Source organism: Gossypium hirsutum, chromosome D06, assembly GCF_007990345.1.
Source record: "Gossypium hirsutum isolate 1008001.06 chromosome D06, Gossypium_hirsutum_v2.1, whole genome shotgun sequence".
Lineage (NCBI taxonomy): Eukaryota > Viridiplantae > Streptophyta > Magnoliopsida > Malvales > Malvaceae > Gossypium > Gossypium hirsutum.
Window position 1 is genome coordinate 11,822,152 of NC_053442.1, and position 8,868 is coordinate 11,831,019.

Genomic DNA, 8,868 nt, shown 5'->3' on the forward strand with positions numbered 1-8,868 from the left:
GAATGGCTTACCTGGGTATTTAGTGTAAGTTTTTTTCTTCAACGGAGGGTCTTCTGCTGTGCCTTTTGGGCCCTGTGGACTGAAAGGAATAAGCATGTGCATGAGAACTTAACAAAATCAGGTAGAGAGATAGCCAATTTCATTCAAAATTACATTAAAGAACTTGAAGATAACGAAGAATAATGGCTTACTAGGGGAGTTATTCGGTAAAATAGGAACCTCCTTTGGGGTTTCGTATTAAAATAAACTTCGATGCAGCTTTTGATAGGGTACATTCTAGATTGAAGTGGGGGTAGTGGCCAAAAATGCCCTGGGAAAGGCGATTGCCTCCAGATCGATAATACATGCAGATGGTGAGTCGGTCTTCGCAGCAGAAGCTTTCGCGTGTTTATAGGCAGTAAAAACAAAATTAGATTTGGGTTTCACAGATGTGATTATAGAAGGACTCTTCATCAGTTATAAAGAAATGCAACTCAGATTCACAAGACAAATAAGAAATAAGTGCTTATATCCAAAATATAAAACGGAATATCAATATTTTCCGGTCTCTACGAATCAAACATGCAGGACAATTGGCTAATCAACTTGCTAAAGCTATAGCTACTAAAAGTTTGAGGAATGGTGAAGAGTTTTACCTGGAAGTGACGATCTTGAGATTCATTGTGAGGATAACGGAAAAAGAATATATTCGAGAGCCCGGTAGAGGAGGAAGATGTTAAAAGCTTTTCAGTCCCTGGGATAAAAAAAGATTAAAATTGTGTTTTTGAAAGAAATTATCTGTAACATGGATGGAAAATGGAAAATTGTCTGTAGGAAATGAAACTGTCAGTTTTGAATTGAAAGATGAGGGGTTAGTGTTAGCTCGGAAGGATCAACTCGAGATCGACGATAGGGAGGTTGATTCGGCCTTTGAGAAGTTGTGGTGGAAGCAAAAAAAAAAATATGCAACAAAAAACACAAGGATTTATAGTGGTTCGGCCCCAATCGCCTACTCCACTACCTTAGCTTTCCACAACTAAGTATTTTCCCAAATTTACTAACTTGGCAACCTTTGAGGATAAGGTTTAACCTTACAATCTCTCTTAAGACTTATACCTCAAAATTTTAAGATACAACTCCCTTAAGGTTTCTACCCAAACTTTAAGAATAAACCCTCTCTCAAAAGAGATACAAATAAGCAAACAAAGAAAACAATCCTCACAAGATCAGGATGTTTGCCAATGAAGCACAAATACAAAGAAGAACACTTGACCTATATGAATACAATGAAAGCTAATAAGTTTCTACAAGAAAAGGTATGAAAGAGTTAAGCTCTAAGTTGTTTTGATTTATCTTTAAGCTTTGCACATTGCTCTTCTTGTTGCTAGACATTTGGAAGATGATATTTATACCCTCTAATTGATTTCCAACCATTGTGGTTGTTGTGGAAGTAAATTTAGCCATTGGGGGATGAAATACCAAGTCATTAACTACACCTGCAGCAACGAGTATCGGTACCTACTAAAAGGGTATCGATATTTTTTTGTAATCAATGCAGATTTCAGTGACCGTTGGAGCAAGAATATCAATACCTTAGGAAATATAAGAAAAGTATTGATACCGGATCAATACCTACCAGGGTTTGAAAGAAACAGAATGTCAATTTGGTATCGATTATTAGAGGGGTATCGATATCTTGTAAAATATAGATAGTTAGACAAAAAGTATCGATGCTTTTTGTCCTAGAGCAATTCTAACTTGTTTGAAAATGGTTAAAACATATTTGAAAAAATTTGACTCAATTGAAACCATTTCAACTTGATTATATCAAATTACTCAACTTTACTTTATTCAAAAACACTTTAATTTGTTATATCAAAACATATTATCCAATAAGGCTTAGTTTAACAGATGGGACAGGTACACACTTCCTAATATGATAGACTGGCTTAGTTTTCTTTTTCTGTTTTAGATTTTTGGGTTTTTTTTTCTTCTGGGTCCGATTTTGGACTTTTGGTTTGTTTTGATGTTTGGTTTTAATTTAGGTAATAAAAGCCTAGTCCTTTTCTTCAAAAAAATAATAATTTCATGCACACTTAATTACCTCTATCAATTGTATATATTAATAATGTTATTGACTCAGTTGGTGTTACAAATTAACTTGACACCAACTCAATATTAATGGCAATATTATGATAAACAATTGTATCCATTTAATAATCTTAATATTATATATTTAAATTTCGTTTTACTCATAATTTAATTTATCTTTTATTTTTATATCTTACATATTTCATGTGTTATTATTAATTAGTTCTAACCATATGTTTCATTATTTATTGTATGTTATTTTTAAACACAAATTTTATTTTTTAAGTATGAGATTTCCACACACATACGCGTGCAATAAAATTTTTAGTTATAGTTAATATTTTGATTGAGTTAATGTCACTCATCAATTAAGGATTTCATTTAATTTCTTTTACATGTTTTATTAGGCAGGATTTATTTGTTATTGTTTATATTATGTTACTCCCATCCCAAGTTGACCTTATAAAAAAATAAGGAAAAGTGTAAATAAATTCAATACACAAAAGTTCTATCGTCTGTCATTAAGTGGCACGCCCAAGTTCTATCGTATGCCCATAAGTGGCATGTTTTGAAGGCTATTTTCCTTCAACTATTTAAGGTTTTTTAAGAAAAAAATAGTTTATCTTATAACGCCGCCAATGGAAGAGGAGTTGGCAAATCTTAATAATGCCGATGATGATGAAGAACTAGTTCAGGCGTTTGATGATGAGGATTATGCTGAAGAAGATTTTAATATTTGCCTCGTAGGAAGGGTATTGATGGATAGCATAGTTCACTTTCCATCAATGAGAAACTTGCTTGCAAATTTATGGCATCCAATTAAAGGGATATTTATCACAGAAATAGAAGATAAAAGAATACTATTCAAGTTTTACAACAAGGTAGGTCTATATAGCGTATGGGATGGTATGCCGTGGCTTTTCAATAGGCATCTTATTATTTTCCACTATTTATTAAAATGGTAAGACCTTGTACAAGTTCCTCTAAATTTTACAATGTTTTGGGTACAAGTCCATAATCTTTCGTTGGGACTCAAGTTAGAAGGTCTAGCAAGGCAGTTTGGAAATTTTATCGCGTAATTCATAGAAAATAGTACTGCATCAATAGTAAATGGGGTTAAAAAATTCATGCGAATTAAAGTTTGATTAGATGTTTGTTTACCCCTGAAAAGAAAAAAGCATCTTATATTTGGGTAGGATAAAGCTACATACGTGAACTTTCAATATGAAAAATTATCTCTACTTTGTTTTCTATGTGGTAGGCTAGGGCATGGAAAAAGTTTTTGTCCAAGTCGTTTAACTTTTGAGTCACAGGAAATAGCGTTTGGGTGGGATATTTCTTTAAGATCCCCACCGCAGAGGGCAACAATAACTACTAGCAAGTGGTTGCAAGAAGAGCCAGTGGAAGCAGGAAATTCAAGAATGGATTGGGAGGAAAATAGGAGAGTGAGATTGCATGAAAATCCCTATGTTCAAGGCCATAATGGAGGAAAGTCAAATTCAGATTCGGAGGAAACGTCGTTTGGGTTGGTAGATGGAAGAAAGAGACAGAGAGTACATCGGTTGAGAAATCCAAACCAACGCAACCTCAGTTCGGAGAATATAAAGACAAATTGTGAATTATCGGTGGCCGCAATAAGCAGGCTGACTGGTCATAATGAAAACCTTAAGTTGGAATGTTCGTGATCTGGGGCAACCACGGGAAGTTAGGTGTCTTAAGCACAAGCTGAGACAAGTCAAACCCTAAGTTTTGTTTCTTATTGAGACAAAGGTTAATGCAAGGAGTATGGAAAGAATAATGAAGAGTTGTAAGTTTGGGAACAAAATTGATGTGAGGGAAAATGGGTCAAGAAGAGGTTTGTCTTTAGGATGGAAGAAGGGTATATCTGTTACGTTAAGAAGTTTCTTCCATTCACATATAGATGTTAAGGTAAAAAAGGAATATGGGAAGATTTTATGATGGCTTACTAGTTTTTATGGGTCCCCGGTGGAGAATCAAAGGAAGGATTCATAAGATATTTTAAGGCAACTAAAAAGAAGCTGCAACTTACCATAGATAGTGTGATTCTTCAAGTTTGATCTGATCTCCTGACCACAAAATGTAATCTACAAAACAGAGGACAAAGTACAAGTAAGCCTACTTGAAGCTTAGTAAGTTCGTTAAACCAAACAATAATCTTACCAAATTAAAGCATAAAATAGCAAATTTCACGATTAAAATAACTAAGTTCTTGTCAGACACAGCTCACAGCAAGTGAGTATTAAACACTATAAATTGTTACACCAGCTGAAGCCTGCTAGGCACTAACCCCGATAAGTACATCGACACGAAGCCTGCTAAGCACTAATCCCAATAAGTATACCAACACGAAGCATGCTAGGCACTAAGCCCGATAAGTACACCGACACGAAGCCTGCTAGGAACTAAGCCCGATAAGTACACTGACATGAAGCCTGCTAAGCAACAAGGCTCGATACAGTACAGTACACTGACATAAAGCCTGCTAGGCTCAAGGCCCGAATTCAATACACTCAATACATTTTAATTTCACTATTGACCTTCGTTAAATCAACGTTCGATAATCACGAAACACTACAATTACTAAAGTAAAATAAAGGAATAAAGAAATTATCTATAACATACTTATATAAACGAACTTACTGGACTGATTTGTAGTAATGGTTCAAATGCAAGGACTACTCCACAACCTTGTCTTTTCCACAATCGTCAACACGTTCTTGATCTAAAATAATAGTTTCATTCAATTAACTAAATCAATAGTAAAATTAAGCCATTTTATGCAATTAAGTCCTTTTTGATATTTTTACAAATTTACCCTCAACATTTCACTTTTATTCAATTTAGTCCATATGCCTAAATTTTACAATTAAACCAATTTTATTCAAAACCCATCCTAGCCGAATGTCAAAAAACCCCCCAATTCAACCTATATTTGTGATTAATTCACAACAAGTCCTTGAAAGTTTATCACTTTAACAATTTAATCCTTAAACGTTAAAATCATCCAAAATTACTTTACAAAATAGTTTTGACTAACAACCAAACTCAATAATCTTCCATAAAACTTTAAAAACAACCCAAACACATCAATGGCATAATCTAAAATGTTTGACAGTTTTACAAATTTTTCCCTAAGTTAGCTAAATTAAGCTAATACGAGCTTAGAATCATAAAAATTACTAAAAATGGACAGGGTTTACTTACCTATTTGATGAACCCTAGCTAACCGAAGCTTTTTCCTCTCCGAAAATGGCTATTCGATTTTGTTGAAGAAGAAAACAAGAAGAAAATGTTTCATTTAACCTTTAATTTAATTTAATCTTTGCTTATTTACAAAATTGTCATTATCTTTTAATTTTTAATTAAAATTTCATACATTTAATCATGTAATCGTCCATTTCTATTCCCCAATGATATAATTACCATATTAGTCCCTTTAATTGTCTTTCTATAACTATTCGATAACTTTTACTAATAGAGATCAACTTTCTTGACTTTTACGATTTAATTCTTTTACTTAATTAACTAACTAAATGTTAAAATTTTATAACTAAATTTAAATAAAAAAGTAAAGACCTCGTAAATATTAATTAATTAATATATATGAACTGATACGTCGGAGTTGTGATTCCGAAACCACTGAAAAATGGGTTGTTACATCAAGTATCTTTTTCAATTATTTTATTATTGTTTCACTACACCATAAATACAATGATATCCTTCGTGTTGTGCCGAAGGCAACTTACAAGAATACACTGATGGGATCGTCAAACTCAAATGATTCATCGTAGATGTTAGAGGATTTTAAGATCCATGAAGGGGATATGTGGACTGAGTTGGTCGATGGGATCCCATCAATTACGTTCTCTGACAGAGCTAAGGATTTCATTGAGAGAAAAATGGCCAAAATTATCATTATTCAACTATTGGGAATAAAGATCGCTTTCGATGCCCTACTGAATAGGGTCACAATGTTAGGGAAAACTAAGTGCCCGTTCCAAATCATGGACTTAGAGAATGATTACTATCTGGCTCGCTTTAATGATGAAGAAGACTATTACAAGGTGTTGACCAATGGACCATGGGTGATTTTTGGGCAATACCTAACAGTGAGGCCTTGGTCACCGAATTTTTCGATGGTACAGGATGAGGTGGGTATTCAAGTTGTGGGTTCGTTTGCCTAGACTTTATGAAAAATATTATTTGAATTGTCTCCTCAAAGCTATTGGGTAGGCCATTGGTTCAGTTGTCAAAATTGATAAGAATACTGATAGTGCAAAAAGGGGAAGGTTCACAAGAATGGCCATTTGTGCAGATCTTCAAAGACCACTAGTTTCTAAAGTTAGAATTGATGGACATATACAGAGGGAAGAGTACAAATCTTCACCAAACATTTGTTTCAGGTGTGGGCTTTATGGTCATGGGGTCGATTCCCATCGTCGATGAAAGAGACTTCTGTTAAGATGCTGATGTCGAAAATACAAGTTCCTCAAGATTTGCAAAAAAGGATAGAAGAAGAGGATTACGAATCGTGGATGATAATCGAACGCCAACAACAGCGAAAAGGGAAAAATTTGGGAGGTAAATCAAGTGATAATCAAGATAGCTTGGGTGGAGGCTCTAGCTTTGATGTTCTTGGTGAGAATCAAGGGTTGATTGAAGTTGAAGAGGCCAATATGGTAAGGGAGTTATCTATTGAGAAAGGCACGATTAAAGGGACTAGTAATGGAAGAAATCCAAAAGTGGCAGTAGCTTATACAAGGAACGGTTCTAAAGTTAAAGGTAAAGGGATTTTAGTTGCCTTTAGGCCTAAGGTGGGTGTCAATATGCTTAAGCCTGTGAACAAGGGTATTGAACGAGGCCCTATAAACTTTAATGATGGAGCAATAATGGGTCGTAAAGCTGGGGATGTTAATACAAGCCCATTCTGTTTTCAGACTATACAAGTTTTAAGTGGATTGGATAGCAACAGGACAGGGCTGTAAAATTGATTCAACCGAGTAAAATTGTTCAAGTTACGGAAAAAGGAAGCACGAGTTTTGTCTTTGGGGAGAGAAACGTGAGTTTGACTAGTAAGAACACTAGCCAGTAGCTGACGACCATGAAGGATTTTGAATCAGAAGACCTCGGATGTTTGAAATTGCACGCTCAGACCAGAATATGGTAGGAATAGAGGCAACGATAAAGAGTGTTTTTGAGGGTATCGAACGAGAATTTGAATTGGGTAGTTTGATCATGGGGATTCTACGGCAATGGAAGGTGTTGACATTGCAGAAGCCTGCAATATTCAGGCAAATTGTTATGCTAGAGCTCCTGGTCTACTTTCTATCTCCTTTTATTATCTATTTATGAATGTAAAGATGTTTTTTTGAAATTTCTAAGGATTTTGCTGTTAGAGTAGCCCAAAGACCTATTATGAGATGATTATAATCACATATTCATTCTAAATTGTTTATTAATAAAAGGCATTGCCATTGTTATTTCGGTTTCACTTTCTGTGTGTGTAAAATAATCTGATTTATAATAATGTCCCGTGAATAATATGATTATTTTTAAAAGGTCGTAGTCAAGTATTATTGTGGGCTTGGACAACAATAATGCATTAAGACTAATATGTAGTTGATTGATGAAAAGGTGTTGTCATTGACATAGGGATGTCAAAATCAATACATGAGTATATATTAGAGAACGACATATTGGACTGACTCGCTATGAGTGTAACACTCCTAACCCGCTGTCGGATTAGGGTTACGGAGCATTACCGTACAATCAAAAATTTTTAAAATTTAAATCATTCAATAACTTAACCACATTATAAACCATCCACAAAAATGCATATTGTCCCTAAATCGAGCCCGCGAGGCCTTAAAACTAACTTAGAAGCAATTCAAGACCAATTTGAAACAATTTGGAAAGTCTATGTAAAAGTCACAAAAATTTGGAAATAGGGGTCACATGGCCGTGTGTCTCACACGGCTGAGACACATACCCGTGTCTCAGGCCGTGTAACCATCGAGCTAGGGACACACAGCCGTGTCTTAGCCCGTATCCTCACCCGTGTAATTTTCTGAGTAGAGTCACAGGGCCATGTCACACGCTCGTGTGTTAGGCCGTATAACTCTCTCACTTACAACCTAAGGAAATCATTAGATGACACACGACTGAATCACACACCCGTGTCTCAAGCTGTGTGGACCCAAATTTACCTAAAATCAAGCCATTTCAAAACCATGTCATGCAAAAACATCTAGACCAATAATGCACACATTCAAGGCACCAAAAACCTCACATAAACACACATATATGTCATTTCAAGATCCTAATTCAACTAACCAATATGCCATTCAAGGGCACCTCAAGTGCATTCAACAATACCTACCTAAACATGTCAATATTACCACATTTCAATCATCAAATCCTATTTCAATACTTACCAAAACATGCCATAAACTTGACCATTATCAAACCATTAAAAACATACCATAAGAGCCATTCAAACTTGCATAGTAAGACAACCATTATGACACAACTTGACAATGCATCAAATAGTACCAAACTAAGATAATTTTCAAAACTTATACATGCCAAAGCACCAACAAACCATTCATCAAAATAATATTACACGTCATCCTATACATGTCATTATAAACATTGGCCAAAATGTTCAAAAACTACCGAAAAGACTTATGGATAGTGTGATAGGTCTCCGACGAGCTTCCAACCAAAATGAGCTTCTGATGATCTAAAAGACAAAGGAAAGAAACTACGTAAGCAACA